The sequence below is a fragment of the Globicephala melas genome, chromosome 10 (assembly GCF_963455315.2).
Source record: "Globicephala melas chromosome 10, mGloMel1.2, whole genome shotgun sequence".
In the NCBI taxonomy this organism is placed as follows: Eukaryota; Metazoa; Chordata; class Mammalia; order Artiodactyla; family Delphinidae; genus Globicephala; species Globicephala melas.
The window spans coordinates 11,340,649-11,361,008 of NC_083323.1; the positions used below are offsets into that span (position 1 = coordinate 11,340,649).

General features: G+C 44.6%; 1 long non-coding RNA gene across 1 annotated transcript; it reads right to left on the reverse strand.

Annotated features, from left to right (window-relative positions):
* Positions 1-414: 414 nt before the first annotated feature.
* LOC132598003 (uncharacterized) lies at positions 415-20,311 on the reverse strand. The gene is made up of 4 exons (XR_009565603.1): positions 20,276-20,311; positions 11,003-11,115; positions 3,748-4,363; positions 415-2,795 (listed from the first exon to the last, which is right to left on the reverse strand). It is a non-coding gene; the product is annotated as an uncharacterized lncRNA (long non-coding RNA).
* Between the last annotated feature and the right edge of the window lie 49 nt (positions 20,312-20,360).

The following is a 20,360-nucleotide window of genomic DNA, read 5'->3' on the forward strand; positions in this document are numbered from 1 at the left end:
TTTGAGCATTGTTTTAAGGTGATTTTGAGATCAGGCATCCTCTCTAAAGGTCAGTCCAGTACAGGGGTACTTTGTGAGTGAAAATTAATCCAAGAGTTAATTCCCTTTAGTTACACTGTGAATGAGCTAGTTAAGACTACCTGATAAGGGTCCTTCCATCCAGGTTGGAGATAGTCCTTTAAATTATGTCTTTTCCAGGGCTTCCCTGGTGGCGTAGTGGTTGAGAGTCCACCTGCCGATGCAGGGGACATGGGTTCGTGCCCTCGTCTGGGAGGATCCCGCATGCCGCGGAGCGTCTGAGCCCGTGAGCCATGGCCACTGGGCCTGCGCGTCTGGAGCCTGTGCTCCGCAACGGGAGAGGCCACAGCAGTGACAGGCCCACATACCGCAAAAAAAAAAAAAAAAAATTATGTCTTTTCCAATATGCATAATCCCCTGGTTATAGGTCTGGGGCATCTGATCTTCATCCAAAGATAGATTACTGAGATAAGCTTTAGAAACAAACTTAGAGTGTCCTTTAACAATTCTATCACACTTCTTAGCAGTATAACATAACAGCAAGGAACTATCAGAAAGTGAGTCTTGGTAAACACAGACCTTAATTAACAAAACTAGAATTTAATCTTCATTGAAGCATAATTTTTTTGTTTCCATTGTGAGGGCATTAACCCTGCAGCCAGGGAAGGCTTTAACCCATCACATAAAAATGAGGTTTGTCATGGAGCTGGAAAAAGCCAAGCAGCCGTCTTGGATTTTCCATAGCCCTGACTCTGATTTACAGCAATTTTTAACTCATTTTAAATTCTCTGACTTAGGAGTAGACCATCGCCATGTTACAAAGACATCAGGATAGCAAAAGTCTGACAATGGGGGGTTAATTTTTGTAGAAGCAGGATGAACTTTATCTACATGTGCCAAAATCTTCATAGATCATTGTGAAATAATACTTATTTACTTTACCAAAGTAACGAAAGATTTTAAAAGCAAATACAAATCACTTAAAGGCAAAGAAATTTACATAGTCTGTTATTAAAAGCAGCATTCCAAGAACATTTTTTTCTCTTAACAGAGAGAGAGAATCAAATTTCAGTCTACTCTCAATTAACATGGCCTGATGGTTTATATAATTGTAATCGATCATACAGTCTTTTTGCTCACTGAAATTTTTATAAGGAGTCTCAGACTGAACTTTTAAAAGACCTCTCAGGACCAGGAAAGTCACACCAAGGGCCTGTCACAGATTTCGCTTACCAGATCTAGGTGAATTCCTTCCTTTTCAAGGTCCCCAAAATAACTTGAGATTTCTGTACCTGTTAGTGATGTAGCCTTCCTAATTTATCTGATAAAGCTGTTGGGAACCTAAGAGTTTCCAATCTCTGGAGGGAGCAGGCAGAGAGAAAAGATAAATGTTTCAATTCTGCTTATAAAAGTATAATTTACCAAATTACTGTAAGCCATAATTTGCTTGATGGGAAGGTTTTCCTCACACCTGGAAAACATAGATTCAAACCAGTAATTTTTCAGATAGAAACCATAAAATTATAACCATATTCACCGGTTCATTTTGTTCTTTTGTTAACTTTTTATGAAGCCATCAGGTTTTTTCTAGAATTCTCCAATTTCTTACCCAGTTCAGTACAAGTCAGAAACTTGTATTTATCAAAAGTCCTTTCTATAAATCTTCTTGAAGAGGAAGTGTTTTTGCAAAGGCATCAGAATAAAACCATAACTGTCTATAATGATAAAAGACTTAAGAAGACACATTGAAAATCTGATTACAATGTAATGTAATTTGACAAAGTAACTTGGCTACTGCTGTGACATACAACACCTTAAGATAATAACTGGATTTATGACTGATAACATTTTACCAGGACATATCAGAACTTTAGGAATCCCATATAATTTCTAGAGTATCTATATTAGTAACATTTACCGTACAATATAACCTAAGAAGATTTATTACTCATTTGACAATACTTCCCGTGTAATTTAACATACCCAATGAACCTAATTAGTTTAATATCTCTCCTTGGGATGTTTTAGTATCTTATTTTATTTGGAAATGGCCTAGTTATTCAATAAACTTCCATCATTTAACTTAATTTAGCACAATTCTAAATTTTCAAGTTGTCGAGCATCTGGAAGGATTATTCTTAAGTTGACATTCCTAAAACATACTTATTCCTAAAAAGTTTACCCAGAGCTCTTACCTCATTTGTGTTTTCTTGTCTTAAAAATTTCTTCACATCAAGTTACTTTCATTGCTGACAAATTTGCAACAGATATAATAGGATCTTATTTAGTTCATATTAAACCTAGGCACTATAAAACTATTATACTTGATGACTCTAAAGACATGTCTATATTAATTGGATCAAGAAACATTAACACCAGGTATTAATTAAATACTGAATATTTCCCAGTTCACGAGAATCTAGAATTCGGTTAGCTTAATTTCTCTTGTATTTAGAACTGTTTGATTTGTAAGCACTTACTTTTCTTTTAAGTCAATGAAATCGAGCTCATTTACAAATTAACGTCAGCAGTATTATCCAAAGACAAAGACACATACTGAGATATACACATGTATCAAGACAAACACAGATCTCTTAGTTTTCCACTTGGGGCTTAAAATGTCTCTGCCCCTTTCTTTCCCCTCGCTTGAAGTTCTACTAATTAACCCAAAGCTGAAGTCTCAGGCAAACTGGGCTGTGTTTGTATCTCAAGGACATGATAAGAATTCACTTCAAGCTTTCTCCTAGGCATATTTGTGTTCTCTCAGGGTCAGGATTCTGAAAAAAAAAAAAAATTTCAACAAGCTAGCTTTTTCTCATTGCACATGCAAAAAGAACTGGTTTTGCAATTTCAAAAAAAGTTTATTTTAACCAATTTTCTCTGGAGTCTAAAGAATATTGTGGCCAAACTGTCAGAAATCATCTTTCTCTTTCTGTAGTCATAGTTTCATAGCTAAAATATAGACCAAATAGTGCTCAAATTGACCCTAATAACAGGGGCAGACTGGCTGATTAAATGTCCTAGCAGGGCTTGTCTCTCTGGGGAGGTGGGGTCTTAGTTTGATGAGAAGATTCTGGAGGAGTGAGGGAACTTGGAGGAGCTGGGGAAGCTTCGTTCCCTCCTGAGAGCTGGTTGAGTTGGAAGGGGATCATTTAGAACGTTAGGAGAGATTTTTTTTGATCCCTCAGGCTTTTGATTGTGGAGCCTCCTAGAGCAGGATTATAATAAAGGGAAAAAGTCCTGAACATAAGGGAACCTCAGTCCATTTTCCCCACCCTGTGGCAATAAAGATCTAATTATAAGAGACCCATTTTTTTTCCCCCATTGGATCATAGCTATAGGTCGACCAGTCATTTAAACTTTTCTCCAAGTGTTCCCAGGTGGGTGTGGAACCTTAGAGGAAGCGCTTCCCATTTTAGCTCAAAAAGTTAGTAACAGATGTCTGTGCGCTCAAACCAAAGTAAACAAACCAAACCAAAACCTCGCCAGCGGGAAGTCACAAAGTGAAACAAAGAGCAAAGGGACACCCCAAAAGGATGGCAAAGAGATGCCCAGAAATCAAAAGCCAAACGGCAAAATGCCCCAAACGTGACTTCCACGTGACGTTTGTCCAAAACGGTGCCTTACAAACAGAATTTCCCTTCACAGCGAGAATTCCCCAAATTGGAACCAAAGTTCCCCACATGCACAGAGTCAAAAGGCCTCAGTTGTGCGCCCTGGGGCACTTACCAAAGTGCTGGCGGGTGTGTCGCGACATAACAAAATTGCGAGAATCTTCCTGATCCTCCGAGAGGATCAAAGTCTTCTCGGAGTAGAAGTCCGGGCTGGCGGTAGCGGGGAAGGGAAGAGAAGGTGTCCTTAAGGCCAAAAAAAAAAAAAAAAAAGCCTCTGCAGCTGCTAGGGCAACGTCCCCTGTTCTCCGCCACAGCTTTGGAGATCTGCAGCCTTGCCGGCGGATCGGGTGAGGTGGGACACGGCCCTGCAGCAGGGAGTCCCTGGCGATCTGGCCTCAGAGAAACCCCCGGCCGTCTGCTCTCCTGAAGGAGGCTGGCAGGCTGGCATGGAGAGAGATCCCCGAGCATCCAATCAGGCCAAGGGGCCCTGCGGGGCTGCCTGCCCGCGAGCATATCCTGGATGAGCCCCCAAATTTTGTTGCCAAAAAAACCACCTTGGCTCTCTGCACCAGTGCCGAACAGAAATACAGAGACAGAGTTTATGGAAGAAAAAGAAAGATCGCTTTAATTCTTTGCCAGGCAAAGGGGAAAACACAGCAGGCTAGTGCCTCCAGAACTGTGCCCCCCTTCTCTGGGGAATAGGGCAAGGCTGTAGCGCTGGGACTCGTGGTCTGAGGCAGGTGATAAGGCTCAAAGTAATTAAGGTTTTGCATTTCTTTCTTTTTTTCTGCAAATTTACAGCCAAAGCTGGCGTCAGGCGGCTCAGCAACCGGGTCTGGTGTCCCTGAGGTTATCTGCCCGTGACCTTTCTGAAATGAAGAATGTTACAAGGAAGAGTAGAGGGACAAGAATGCCAGGCGTGGAGTGTAATTCATACGGAGTAATTAGCTTTGCGAAGGACAAGTCTAGCTACAAGTGTTTCTTAGTCTAACAGCTAAAAAATAACCAAGATTGCTTAACTCTTTCAGGCCTGTTTAAGTTGCTTCCCTAGCCTGTTCATTGTTCCCTTGTTTTCTCTGTTTATCAGAAAAGAAAACTCTCATTTCTATTTTTGCTGCTACAAGGGTCCCAGCCAGGAGTCCCCATCCGGGTAGCCCTAAAGCCTGTCCGGCTTCACCACACTGCCTCTCCCCGCCCCCATCTCTGCTTTCAGAATCCCAGTGAGGCAGCCGGGTTGTCCTAGGCCCTCGGGCTGTTGTCAGGCCGAGATAGGACAGCTCCCTGCAGGGCTGTCTTATCTAATCAGGTCTCTCGCAAGCTGCTGTCTCCCCAGGACTGCCCTCCCTCACTTGCCTTCCACCTGTGTTCTCTTCTCTTTCATCCTACTCCCCTTTCCTCTGGCATCCTGCACAGCGCCTCGCCTCTGCCCTGCCCAATCAAGTTTTGTAAAATTGTCACTGTGCTGTCTTTCAGTGGGGGATTCTTTCGGAGGTGATTCACGCCACTGTTCCGTACGGAGCCCGGCTCAGCATGTATAAGGAACCATTTATAAATGCAGTTGTAAGATAACAGTGATGAATTTAGTTTCTGGTTCCCTGAGTTGTTCTGGCTCTTTTATTGTCCTTCCTCACCAGCAATCTGTCCCTTCTTACTCTCCCATCTGACTTTTTAGTCCCACTGATGAGTAAGCCATGGGAAAGCAGTTGTACATAAAATAATCATGGTGGTTTTTCAAAGCCCAGGATCACAGGTGATTGCTTTCTCACTGGTCCTTTTTTTTTTGAGCTGTGTGTTGGCTCTTCCTTGCTGCGGGCATTTCTCTCGTTGCAGCGAGTGCGGGCTACTTTTTGTTGCGGTGTGCGGGCTTCTCATTGCAGTGGCTTCTCTTGTTGCGGAGCACGGGCTCCAGGCGCACGGGCTTCAGTACTTGTGGCTCTTCGGCTCAGAGAAAGCCCGCGTGCAGCAACGAACACCCAACACAGCCAAAATTAAAATAAATAAAATTTTAAAAATAAATAAATCTCTTAATTAGGACCATACCCATAATATCAAACCCTGTTACACACATCTCACCTACCCAGTTACTGAAGGCTGGCTGACCCCCTGGTTCCAATAAACTTTCGAGGTGCTGTAACAAATAGTTTACTGACGCCTAACCACGTGACATCTGCTGCTTTCCCCGTCATGTGCCAGATTGTTACTTCCATTAACATATCACCAGCCTTATTGTGCTTAATAAGACATGACTCAGCTCTTGCCCAGCTGATGAGAGATACACATTCCCTGGTATTCTTCCTGCAAATGAATAGTTGGCGTCAAACAAAGAACTACTTTTCCTGTGAAGACCGCTGCTGCATTTGCTGGAGTCCTGTCCTGTCTAGAGCTTCCCTTCTAGCAACTGCCCCACCCCCGGCCTCTTTCGTAAATCCTGGCCCCCTGCGGTGGCCTTACACATGCCATCTTTGGTGTCTGCTGTCTCCCCACTGTGTTGTATGAACTCACATTTCCTACTTCATTGCCTCAGTTCCTTTTCTTGTCAAGTCAGGACAGCCTTCTAGCAGATCTAGCTGTTTCCAGCCAGAACAAGTTCTTCTTCTAGCCAAGGCTTGACTTCATTCATTCCTTCTTTTTTCAATATTATAAAGCTACTCATGCAAAACAGACAAATCAGTGAAACAATAGGCCAGAAGTAGAACCTATTCTAAGTAAGATGGAGGTGATTTTAAAAGGGAATCACAGGACTGCCCTGGTGGCGCAGTGGTTAAGAATTGCCTGCCAGTGCAGGAGACGCGGGTTTGAGCCCTGGTCCGGGAAGATCCCACATGCCGTGGAGCAACTAAGCCTGTGCACCACAACAACTGAGCCTGTGCTCTACAGCCTGGGAGCCACGACTACTGAGCCCACGTCCCACAGCTACTGAAGCCTGCGTGCCTAGAGCTCTTGCTCCACAACAAGAGAAGCCACCGCAATGAGAAGCCCGTGCACTGCAACAAAGAGTAGCCCCCACTCACCGCAACTAGAGAAAGCCCGCACGCAGCAACGAAGATCCAACACAGCCAAAAATAAATACATAAATAAATTAATTTTTTAAAAAAAGAGTGATGTAAAAAAATTTTAAAGTTTAAAAAAGGGAATCACAAACCAGTAGGAAAGATTGTACAGGACCGTGCAATAAGTGATGTTGGACCAATGGGTTAGTAATTGTGGGAAAGAAAATAATCTCATTTTAGACCCCTATTTCATACTATACGTCAACATTAATTCCAGGTGAATTTTTCAAAGCTATATAGAAACTGGAGGTGAAGAGGGGGTGTTAGAAAAAAAAAAAAAGAAAGGGCTTTCCAAGTTTAGAAGCAACAGAGTAATTCCCCAGGAGAAAAGTTTTAATATTTCTAGGTACACCATCTAGCCTGTACCAAATTAATGACTAATGTGTCTATTTTTTTAAAAATGGTAAAAATTAAAAGGTAAAATAATTATGGCAGAATACAACACACATAAAAATAATAAATAAGCAAATATCTATTATATTAAGAACTGATTGAAATAAATGAGAAAAATGGAGAATAGTTAAGTAAACTATGGTACATTCAGCCAGTGAATATTATACAGCCCTCAAGAACTCTAAAAAGTGGTAAAGGACTGTATAATACAAATACATGTGTGACAGTTAAGTGAAAACAGTCAGGATATAAAATTGTAGTTGCAACTGCTTATAACTATATAAAAATGGAAAATCATATACAAGGGAAACTGAAAAGAGAATATCATAAAATGTGGTAGTATTAGGTTTGTAGGGGTCTTTTTTTTTTTCCTTTTTCCTCTTTTGCCTGAATTTGGGTTTATGCTCTATGGTGAAATAAATTCCTTTATTTTTAAAAATCATCTGTTTTTGGAATGTAAAGTCACTGGGGGCAAGAGGGCCTGGGAGCCCTTCCCAGAGGGTACGCTCTGCCCCCTTGGTTCAGGTGGTCCCCGTGGCATCGTCCGTTGGCCCCAGTTGGGGAGACACTGCACTGAGTGTCAGGGGAGAAAATGTGCTTGATTCTGAGAAGTGAATTTTTTAAGTAGTGTGTGTTCCTCTCCTAGACTCTTTGGACTGACAGACCCAGTACAACAGAGATCTCCGGAAGAGTTTTCCCTCCCAAGTGACAAGAAAATGAATGTCATCTCAGGGTTAATATGAGCCCCAAATTCCTCTTGCTTGATAAAAGTGGGGTGTCCCTAAAGTCTGCCTGGAAATCAACTCACCAAGATGTGAATTTGTCTGCTAAGCTCATCGTAACATCTAATCATTGATTGAGTATCTACTACGTGCCCAGAACTGTGCTGTGGTGGTTTTAAAGATATGTCCACAAATTCTTGGATACCTCTCCCACAAAGAGGTGGAGCTTAATCCCCCTCCTGTTAGGTGTGGGTTGGACTTAGTGATTCACTTCTAGCAAATAAAATACGGCAGAAGTGACAGGATGTCATTTTCAAGATTAGGGTATAAAAAAGACTGTGGCATTCCTCTATCAAGAGGCTGTGCTTTCCCTCTCTCTCTCTCTGGAGTCCCTCACTCTGGGGGAGGCCACCTGTCATGTTGAATTTGAAAAGACATCCAGTATGGAGAGGCCCACATGGCAAGGAACTAAGCCCTGCCACCAGCCACGGGAGTGAGCCTGGAAGGAGATTGTATTCCAGTCCAGCCTTTGAATAACTGCAGCTCTGGTCACCACCTCACACACAGCCTCATGAGAAACCCTGAGCCAGAGCCACCCAGCAAAGCAGCTCCCTGATTCATGATCCACAGAAACTTCGAGATAAATTTGTTGTTTCGAGCTGCTGAATTTGGGGGGTTATTTGTTACACAGCAATAGATAACTAATACATGCATGAAATATCTTGCCTACATGAATTATCACCACAACCCTAAGAGGTACTAGATATTACTCTCCCCATTTTACAGATGAGGAACCTGAGGCTGAAAACGATGACACAGCAAGTCAGTGGTGTGGTGTTTTGAAAATCCACCTCCTCTGAGCCATCCTCTAAATATTAAACCATTAAAGCAACCATCTCCTCACCACCATCCCTATGAATTTCCTTCATGTGAACACTGGGTTACAAGAAATTAAGAGACCAAGCAATTGCCAAACCTAAGAAAGTGTGTGGTTCCCACAGGAAGGCAGAGAAGCGTTGAGATGCTGATTCCACAAAAGGTACCCTCAAAAAGAGTATTAATCCACTCCACCAGACCAGATGTCTTGTGATACAGGTAGGGTGGGATGACTCAAGATGAGAAGAGGAAAGCTCTGGAGTCTAGAGTACCAGCCCTGATGAGGCTTCAGCCTCAATCAGGATCCTCAGTTCTCTGACCAATTACAACATCATCCCCAAAAGCCAAGTTAGATTCTTCCCTAGAAAAGCAACCAGAGCCTGCATCATTTCACTGCAAACACTTATATTTTTAAATAGGGTAAAAATGCTGACTGGGGAAAGATTTTTGTTAGGCTGTAGGCTTTAAAAAAGCATTGAAGTCAATCCGGCATCCCAGACGGAATGTAAATCTGCTACAAAGTGAAGTTGATGGACAAATATATGAGGTGCTTTCGCCCAAGTATTTAATCCAAGGACATCATAAAACCGATCCATCAACCCTGAAATAAAAACTAGCATGCAACAGATGTATTTAAGCAGGGAAGAAAGGACCACAGACTGTCTCACTCCTCTCTCAATTCTGCATGAATAAGACGGATTTGCCCACCCTTCTGGAGAAAGCCTCAAGCTTAGAGGCCAACTACAAAATCTTTCAAAAGTCTGTCACCTGCTTTTTCATTCTTTTTGAGATATTCCATCTCAGACCAGTCTCTCAAGGCATTCCAAATCATGTAAATTAATTGGATGCAAAGAGTCCCACCAACAGAAAAAAAAAAAAAATGGCCAGGCAGTATCAAAATATTCAGTGTGCCATAATCCACCACTGCAGTTTAGAAGTAAAGCAACTACAAAAACGCATGAGATGAGCCCCTTAACACCAGCCATGTTTAAGTTTTAAATAAGTCAGTCTGTCAGGAGAAGAGGTGCCCAGCAGCCTCCGCTGTGAGACACCGTGGTAGAATAAAGATGACCAAAAATTCTACAAAACTCCTATCAAGATATGAGGTCCGGGGGACTGGCGGTCCATTGGTTAGAGCTTGGCGCTTTCACTGCTGCACCCCAGTTCAATCCCTGGTCAGGGAAGTAAGACCCCACAAGACATGCGATGCGGCCAAAAAAAAAAAGAAAAAAGTGAGGTCTGTGTCACCTCCCCTTGAATTAGCGTGGCCTCTGGGACTGCTTTGAGCAAAAGAACATGGTGGAAGTGATGTCACACCAGTTTCTGTGTACAGAACAGTAACAGTAAAGCGTCTGTGCTGGGCATCTGGAGGCTAAAATGGAGAATAAGAGAATCAGAATCTCTTTCCTCCTGGAGCTTCCAGTCCAGTAGAGAAGATAGACATTAGACAAGCAATAAGTCCTCAGGACATAGAGAGGAGAAGTGTTGAGGGATCATGTCCTGGTCCACTCCCCTCTATTCCCACCTGTGAGGTTGTGATTTATAATAAAAATATATAGATATTGGTCTTCATCCCTGTTTCTAGCACAGAGTGCCCAAAACCCTGGGAATTTCCTAAGAGAGAAGAGTGAAAAGGTGTCTGTATTAAGAACCAAACAAGCCAACTTCTTTTCCTCCTGCGTGTCTTCTTTACTACTCACACCGAACCCTTCACCCCACCAAGCAATCCTCCACGACCCCAGGTGGTGTCCTACAATTTAACCCAATTCTGACACTATCTGCCTGGAGACGGCGTCAGATCTCACGGGTTGAAGGCTCAGTCCCGCAAGACTGCTCCCGCCCCACTTTAGAGGCCAAGCACAAGGCCAGGCTATCACCTGTGCTTCTGACCAATTGGCTGTCAATCAGAGTCCCCAGGACTTCTCCTCAGATTTGATTAATTTGCTAGAGTGGCTCACAGATCTCAGGAAAACTGTGACTTACACTTACCAGGGTTTTTTTTGTTCGTTTGTTTTTTAATTTATTTTTGCTGTGTGTTGGGTCTTCGTTTCTGCGCGAGGGCCCCCTCTAGTTGTGGCAACCGGGGGCCACTCTTCATCGCGGTGCGTGGGCCTCCCACTATCGCGGCCTCTCTTGCTGTGGAGCACAGGCTCCAGACGCGCAGGCTCAGTACCTGTGGCTCACGGTCCCAGTTGCTCCACGGCATGTGGGATCCTCCCAGACCAGCGCTCAAACCTGTGTCCCCTGTATTAGCAGGCAGACTCTCCCAACCACTGCGCCACCAGGGAAGCCCCATTTACCGGTTTTTAAAGGATGTGATAAAGGATACAGATGAACAGCCAGATGGAGAGAAACAAAGGACAAGGTATGTGGGGAGGATGTGGAGCTTCCATGCTCTCTCTGAGCACCCCAATCTCCCAGCATTTCCACGCATTCACCAACCTGGAAGATGAACACATAGATGAATTCACTTGTATTGTCTTGTTTATATATGCACAAGGCATAGCTATTAAATTTTACTAAATAAATTTAAAAAGCTCTTTCAATAAGCATAAAATAAAAATTGTGATAAAAAAATTGTGTCATAGTGTAATCATTGACAGTTTTTGTTATCCTAAGTTCCATCAGAAAAACAGAAGCCACACGACATATTTCAAACGAGGAAATTTAACGTAAAGAATTTGTTATACAGGTATTGGAGGACTTAAAAGGCACAGGGGATGCTGAGATAACTCAGAGATAATAAATGCAAAATCCAGCAGCACCCCTAGGATGGTGCGGAATGTTGAGAGTGGCTGGGACCCAGACTTTGCAGAGGAGGCATTGCTTTGCTGGTGCTGGTACCTCTTGAGGGGTATGATGAATCTGGTTCTGGAGGGTGGAATCAACAGCTGCTGCCCGGTTGAGGAGCCCTTGCTTCTGGACAGTCGTAAGAACAAATAGGAAGCAAACAGGAAGGAGCAAGGCCCTTCTCCTTCCTCCTGCCTACTGGTCTCCTTCGAATGACCCTTATTGGCAGAACCTAGCCAGCAGGCAGAGGCCAAGTGCAGTTCACAGATTTCTAGCCCTGTTATCGTAAAGCGGAATATAGAAGAGTGGACCTGGGGCTGAGAAACAAGAGCTCAATAACTAGCACAGCAGTGTTTTTATTTCTTAGTGACACGGAAAATAACAGTGCAACTTGTATTTGATGGTCTTGTAGGTTCTGTGAAATATGGCTGCTGTGACAATGCCCAAAATACTAGTGACTTATACGAGATATGTTTAGTCCTCTCCCATGGACCAGTCTGGGCACAAGCGGTCTGAGGCGGGTATGCGGCTCCACAGGGTCAGGGACTCAAACTTCTACCTTATTCCTCTGCCATTTTCAACTCTGTGATCCAAAATAGTTACTCCAGTTCCAGCCAACACATCACATTCCAGCTAGAGGGAAAGGGATGGTATTCTCCAACCTTTTAAGGCAGAGGCAGGCACACTACCACCCAGGGACCAAATTTTAAAGCAGCTATTATAAATATCCAAAAAGGCATAAAGGAGGATATGCACATAATGAATAAATGAATCGAAAATCTCAATAGAGAAATAGAAACTATAAAAAAGAACCAAATGGAAATTCTAGAACTGAAAAAGTGCAATATCTGAAATTAAAAGTTCACTAAATGGGAAAAAAAGTTCACTAGATGGGTTTAACAGCATATTGGAGATGACACAGGAAGGTATCAATGAATTTCAAGAGAGCTCAGTAGAAAGCATTCAATCTGAAGAACACAGAATAAAAGAATTGGAAAATCAAAGAGCCTAAGTGATCTATGAGACAATATGAAGAGCTCTAATATATGTGTAATTGGAGTTTCAAAAGAAGAGATAAGAGTAATGGAACAGGAAAAAAATTTTTGAATTTTCCCAAATGTGGCCAAAGACATAAATTTAGAGTCCAGAGTCTCAGTGATCCCCAAGCAAGATAAATACAAAGAGAATCACACCCTAGCACATCATATAAAATCTGAAAACCAAAGATAGGGGAAAAAAAAATCTTGAAAGTAACTTAGAGAAAAACAACACTTTGCACACATGTAACGACAAAACAGATAACTGCATACATCTCATTGGAAACAATGGAAACCAGAAGACAGTGAAAGGATGCCTTTAAATTGCTAACACAAATGGAAAAAAAAAACCCTATCACTCATAGTGCCATATCTAATTAATTATTCTTCAAGAATTAAAGCAAATAAAGACATTTTTAGATCAACTAAAATGCAGAGAACTGATTTCCAGCATATATAAACTATAACAAAGGCTAAAATAAGTTATTCAGGCTGAAAGGAAATGATATCAGATGAAAACCTGGGTCTCTTCAAGAACTGAAGAGCACCGGAAAGGGCAAATATATGGGTAAATATTAAAGATTGTATTTTCATCATAATTTCTTTAAAATATATATATGACAGTTTAAAGCAAAAACATCAATATTATATTATAGGGTTCTTAGCCTGTAGATGTAGCACATATGAGAAAACAGCATAAAAGACAGGAAAGGATGGTAAATGGGCCAATCTAGTTGCAAGGTTCTTACATTATTTTATGTGTACAATATTAACTATGGAAAATTGAGGATGTACACTATAATCCCTAGAGTAGCTGCTAAATATCATGCAAAGAGGTATAGCTAAAAAAACCAATGGATAAATTAAAATGGAATTCTAAAAATACATATTCAATTAACGCAAACAAACTGTGGAAAGGAAGACCAGAAGAACAAAAGACACACAGAACAAACAGAAAACGCAAATACTTGAAAACTAATAGTTGACCTAAATCAAAACATATCAATAATTATGTTAATTGTAAGCAAACTAAACATTCCATTTAAAAGGTGGAGATTGTCAAGATGTGTAAAAACGCCAGACCCAACTATATGCTGTCTATAAGAGATGCACTTATATATATAATCACAGGTAGGCTGACAGTAAAAAGATTGAAAAAGATATATCAGACAAACAGCAATCACAAGAAAGTTGGAATGGTTCTATAAATAGCAGATAAAGTAAACTTCAAGACAAAAGAGTATTGCCAGAGTTAAAGAGAGACATTTCAAGATGAAAACATGGTCAATACATTAGGAAGATAAACAATCATGAAGGTGTAGGAGCCTAATAACAAAGCTTCAAAATAGATGAAGCAAAAATGGACAGACTTAAAAGGAAAGTTAAAAGCAGACAGACTTAAAGGGAGAAATAAATTCACAGTCATACTGGATTTTAACAGCCCTCTCTCAACAACTGATAGGATAGCTAGACTGAAAAATCAATAAAGACACAGAGAATCTAAACAACATCTGTCAACCACCTTGACCTCACTGACATTTAGAGAACATGCCACAGAGCAACTATAGAATAGCTATTCTTTTCAAGTGCCCATGGTACATTCACAGACACACTGCAGGGTGGGCCATAAAGCAAGCCTCAATAAATTTCAAGACTGAAATCTAAGAGCGCTTACTATGAGCTCTTTACTTGCACTACCCCATTTAATTCTTCACAATAACCCTAGGATATTGGTAAGTATTATTATAAGTCCAATGATACATAAAGAAGCAAAGGCTCAGGAAACTAAGTCACTTTTATTCACTGGACTTCACTGTAACTTTTGGCAGTGACACTTTCACAAACTAAAGACAAATACACTTAACATCAGACCTAGCCCCACCACATCCTTGTAGGTCAGTGGGAAAAACTTAGGACCTGTGGTCAGATGATCTGAGATGGGCCTGCCCTTGCCTCTAACTAGCCATGTGCCCTTGGTAAGTCGCTTTTCTCAAACTTGATTTGCACATTTATAAACGACATCTGAGGTACATACTGCAAGCCCCATTTTACAGATGAGAAGACCAAGCCTTAGATGGGTTACATCATACTGCATGTGAGTGGCAGAGCCAAGATGCCGATCCAGGTCCATCTGACTCCAAAGCCCATGTGTTCACCAATCTGGGCTCCACCAATCTAATGCCAACACACCTGAGACATGTCTTCCCAGCACAAGTCTGAGATTTGCACCACCAGGTGAAGCCTATAATAAGACCAAATATTTACAGGGAATTCCCTGGCGGTCCAGTGGTTAGGACTCGGCATTCTCTGCCTGGACTGCCTGGGGTCCAGGTTTGATCCCTGGTCGGAGAACTAAGATCCCGCAGGCCACGTGGTGTGGCCAAAAAAAAAAAAAAAAAAAAGACCAAATATTTACATTAAAGGGTAACCTTTTCAAAGAGTATTTACACATTAATTTTTATTTAAAGATAATATGAAAGACATAGTAGAGCTAAGTTGTTAAGCATACATACACCTCCTGGGGCCAGTCTGCCTGGGTGAGTCTCGGCCCTGCCACCTGCTTGATTCATGATCTAGGGTAAGTTATTTATCCTTTCATGACCTCAGCTTCTCTCAGGTAAAATGTAAAATGCAAGTGCAACAGTATTTTGCTGTAAAATGTGACTAATGACAGTATTTTGCTTACTGTGAGGATACGATGAGTTGAAATGGGAAAAGTGCTAGAACATTCGGGAGGCATGTGTTCAGGACCACAGATGTGCTGGCCGTGATTTCATTATTACGAAAGTTCTTAATCCTTCTGCAGAGTAAGCACTGTTGGAGCCTCATACAGCTAAGGAACAATGCAAGAAGGGTGGACAGATGTGCTCAAGGGCACTCAGTGGGTTAGGGGCAGAGCTAGTGAGGAAGTATATAGTTCCAGTTCTGGACCAGGGCTCATTTTTCTACCCCATATCTGCCCCTATTCAAGGATGGGAGCAGGAGAGCTCCGAAGGGTGAGGGAGGTAAAGGCATTTGGCCAAGAGGAAAGGCCCTTCTGTGGATACCTCCGCCAGCCTCTCGCAGCTGCGAGGCTTTGCCCAGCAGAATCTGAGCCACCAGGACCCAACCAGGTGGGGACACGTGAGGAGCCTCACCCCAACAGGGGGCGGGACCCGGAATGAGCCCCGGTGCCCTGGTGCCCCGGCCCGCATGTGTCTACTGAGGGCACTGGCGGGGGCCAGGGAGGTGACAGCATATGCCCCCCTACGTCACAGCCATGACACTCGGATCTACCGTCCCAGGAGGGAGCAGCTGCCAATCTAGGAGTCGAGGGTCACGTCACTGTTCCAGTGCCAAGTCTTTATGTTCAGAAAGGGGTGAGGGGACATTGTGTAATTGCTGGAAACACGGCGAACACATTGTGCAATTGCTGGAAACACGGCGGAACATGAAACACAGGAAAACAGCTTCTTGAATTGCACAAGGTAAATCATGGTTCCAATTGTCCTGCAACAGTGTTTCAAAACAAACCACAAAAAGCAGCAATTGCTATCAAGATGGGAACTGAAAACAAAGATACTCCGGGACAGCGCTCTCCAACCTTTTTGGCACCAGGGACCGGTTTCGTGGAGGACAGTTTTTCCACGGACGGGGGTGGGGGTGGGGGTGGGGAGAAGGGGGAGATGGGGAGCGGCAGGTGAAGCTTCGCTCCTTGCCCGCCGCTCACCTCCTGCTATGCGGCCCCGTCCCTAACAGGCCCCCTGCTCTAGGAGCATTACCTCTTGAAGAGAAACTCACTGTCAGCTTACACGTGGCCCACCATCTCTCTCTCTCGTTTTTTTTTTTTTTTTTTTTTTTTTTTGCGGTACACGGGCCGCTCACTGTTGTGGCCTCTCCCGTTGCAGAGCACAGGCTCCGGACGCGCAGGCTCAGCGGCCATGTCTCACGGGCCCAGCCGCTCCGCGGCATGTGGGAATCTTCCCGGACCAGGACACGAACCCGTGTCCCCTGCATCGGCAGGCGGACTCTCAACCACTGCGCCACCAGGGAAGCCCTTGTTTTTGTTTTTTAATGGCCGCCCCCACATGGCTTAGTGGGATCTTAGTTTCCTGACCAGGGATCAAACCCGGGCCCTCAGCAGTGAAAGCACAGAGTCTTAACCACTGGACCGCCAGGGAATTCTGTGTTGTTGTTGTTTTTTAACTTTTCATGTTTATATTTACTCTCAATTACATTTTTTAAAATAAAATTTTAAATGAATTTACCTACTTTTGGCTGCGTTGGGTCTTCGTTGCTGCACACGGGCTTTCTCTAGTTGCGGAGAGCGGGGGCTCGGGGGCTACTCTCGTTGTGGCGTGCGGGCTTCTCACTGCAGTGGCTTCTCTTGTTGCAGAGCACGGGCTCTAGGCGCACGGGCTCAGTAGTTGTGGCACGTGGGCTCAGTAGTTGTGGCTCACGGGCTCTACAGCGCAGGCTCAGTAGTTGTGGCACACGGGCTTAGTTGCTCCGCAGCATGTGGGTTCTTCCCAGACCAGGGCTCGAAGCCATGTCCCCTGCATTGGCAGGTGGATTCTTAACCACTGCGCCACCAGGGAAGCCCCCCTCTGGGTTTTTTGAAGGTGCCTTCCTCCAGCCGTGAAATCCTCAGACACATGGTCACTGAAATGTACCCATCCCACAGCCCTGTCCCCTGCAGACTTGAGGGAGCTGGGATCCCAGGACTGTGCCCAGCTAGTGGCCTGGCTTGCCCTGGAGGAGGCTGTGAGACCACACTGCCACCATGTGGGCACCTCCGCTTACAGCCACAGCTGAAAATCGCTGCTGCCTGCCCCGCCACCAGCTGCAAGGGTATGAGCCCCACATTGCCCTCTGGTGGCCTAGATCGGCTGGCTGGCCCTAGAGGTTGGTGGGAAAACGGCAGCAGCCTAGGGTCAAATCAGATCCTTGCTCGGGGATCTAAAGTACAACTTTAAGCTTCCACCTCCTACTATCTGGGTGACCCTGGACAAGCTACTTATCCTCTATGTGTCTCAGTTTCTCTATCCATAAGATGGGGGCTGTAACAGTAACAACCTCACAGCGTTGTAGGATTAAATGAGTTAATACATCGGGTGTTCGGAACAGTGTCAGATGTCTGGTAACTCTTCAGTAGATCAGTAGCTTTCAAACCCTTTGACCATGATCCACAGTAAGAAATACATTCTTTATCACAACCTAGGACACACAGCTATATATATACATAACACTAACAAATATTTCACAAAATAATACTTATAACATGCAACATACTCTGACAATTCTGATTATTTCTTTAAAAGCTGATCATAACTCAGTAAATTGATTTCTCAAACCCACTGGTGGCTCACGTCACGCAGGCTGAAAAACACTGCAATAAATAAGTAAGTAAGAGGTAGCAGAAGCTTTACCCTAGCTCAGGCTGCCAGTCCTGGCTTCCTTCCCTCCCCTCGCACCTGTGCCCTGAGCCTGCCTTGTAACTGAGCCGGAGCCAGGCCAGGTCAGCTCTGGCTGGGCAGATGAGCCACCATAGAGCTGAGGAGACCCTCTGCGGCCTACTGTGCAGCCTTCTCGCAGGTTCTCGCCCTGCAGGTGGGAAGGATATGCCTTCACTCTCATCAGGCACTAACAACATGGCAGGCCCTGTGCTCCATCCTTCCTGCAACCTCACAGCCCTCTATGAGGAAGGCGTCATTCTTCCCATTTCTCAGCTGAGAAGCCTGAGGTCAGCAGAGGTGAAGTGACTATGGACTATGGATAAACAGGACTGGTCCTCCTCTGGAATTTGGAATGTGAATTAATCAGGGAAATCGGCCTTCCAAAAAATGCTGTGAAAATGCTAAACAGGGTTAATCGGAGGCTCTGAAAGAGAAAGCACTGGAGACACAGGAAAACCGAAATGGAAAGAGGCAGGGTGGGAGTGCCCCTGCCACATGGCATCTGGCATTAGCAGGAACAGCTGCACCAAAGGACACCGACCTCAGGAGAGGCAGGGGCACCGGTGTCCCACTGTGGATCACCACTGTTGGCTCCAGTCCTAGGCCGGGGCATTGGCAAAAGGAAGAGGTCAGACAAGGTGGAGGAGACCATGCCTGCCCACGCCCTCCCCTGGTCTCCTGTCTGTGATGGATGAGGAACTCTATTTAGCGGAAGGCTGAGCACGGGATGTGAACCTGTTCCAAGGAGTCCATCACCCCATTCCAGAGGAAGGTCCCTGCACAGCTGTGGCTGTGGCCCTGCCTGCCTGGGGAGTGAGGCAGTGAACCTGCCAGTTGGACAGAGGACAAATAACAGCACGATGTGGCCAAGATGAGCTGGAGAAAAACATGGCAATGATTTTGGAAGGGCACAATGGGCCCATGCACTGTGGTGGGGGAAGTAGGATTTGGAGTCAAAGATGTGATTTGGGTCCCTGCTCTTTGTTCACGGAACAAATAATCACTGAGCACCTATTACGATGCTCCAAGCCCCAAAGTAAGCATTGACGCTCTGGTGATAGAGTGGTGAGCATAGCTGCCTCCCAAGTAAGCAATGGAGAGACACAGACCCCCAGGTGCTTATAGTGAGTGAGGAATAAAGAAACTGTAACAATCCAGGGTACTGAGTCTGGTGATTGATAGACACACAGCGGCTGTGGAAGCTCAGTGGACGGAATCTACCCCTGCTCGAGGAGGATCAGGTTTGTGTCTCCAGAGACGATGCCTCATCTGGTAACTGGTAGCATTTTCTCAGATGGACAGTAGAGGGAAAAGCCTTCCAGTTGTAGGGAGTAGCAAGTGCAAAGCACAGGGATGGGAGAGACATTTAGGTGAACTATGGTTCTGTGATTCCCACTGGCTGGAGGGGAGGTGTGAGATAGGGCTCTGCCAATTTACCTGCCTCATGACCCTGGACAAGTCCTGTAACCTCTCAGACTATAAACTGCTCCCTGGGATATCAAAAGATACTTGGTTTAATAAGCATCTATGGAACATCCTCTGTGAGCCAGGCACTGTATCAGGTTGGTGCTGGGCATATGGAGATGTGTCAAAGCTACAAATCCTTACTCACAGGAAGCACATGGTCTCGTGGAAGAGACAGACACTGCACTGTGTTACTAAGAACCATGAACAAAGCACCGGAGAGAAGGAGGCAATTAACGCTGCTCAAAGAAGAGGTGATGAGTAAGTGCTCTACCAAGTGGACAGAGAAAAAAGCATTTCAAATTAAGCAAAGGCAAGGAGGAAGGAAAAGGCATTGATGTATTCATAGAACAGGTCAGGAATGGTTGTAAGGTAAGGTACAGGGTGCAGGGAAGACAAGGGGTGACTGTGACACCAGCCTGGGACACACAGGTGTCTGGACCCCTGTTGTCTATGGCAGTGACAATGGGTGTGAAAGCAAGGCCCAGGCCCAAGCAGGTTCACAGGTCACCACACTTTCTGTGGGGCCTCAAAGGCAGGCCCTCCAAGTACTACCACCATCTGGCAACTTGTCCGGGCCCAGCTCCCCAGCACTCCAAAGAGACAAGCTTGAGGAGCCTGGGTGGAGGACAAGCCCAGCCATTTATGTCACGTATTGGGAAAGAGAAGCCCCCAAGGGCATGGTGACTTGCCCGAAACCGCGAGGTTATACAGTCGCAAGTGATAGACAATGGCCACAAAGCGTCCTCTTGTTGCTCCGAAGCCGCACTGAGACAATGAGACAAAGGGGTGCGATGCTGGCTGACATATACCGCAACAAGAGTTTGCAAACTCCAGAACCAGCCATCCCTCCCGCCCTTCTTCTCCAACTAGTACCTCCCTGTCGCTCCCTCCTCCTTCACCTCCTCTTCCGGACCCTCCTCTGGGGCCCGCCTGCCTCTTCCGGTCCCTCTCCCTGAGG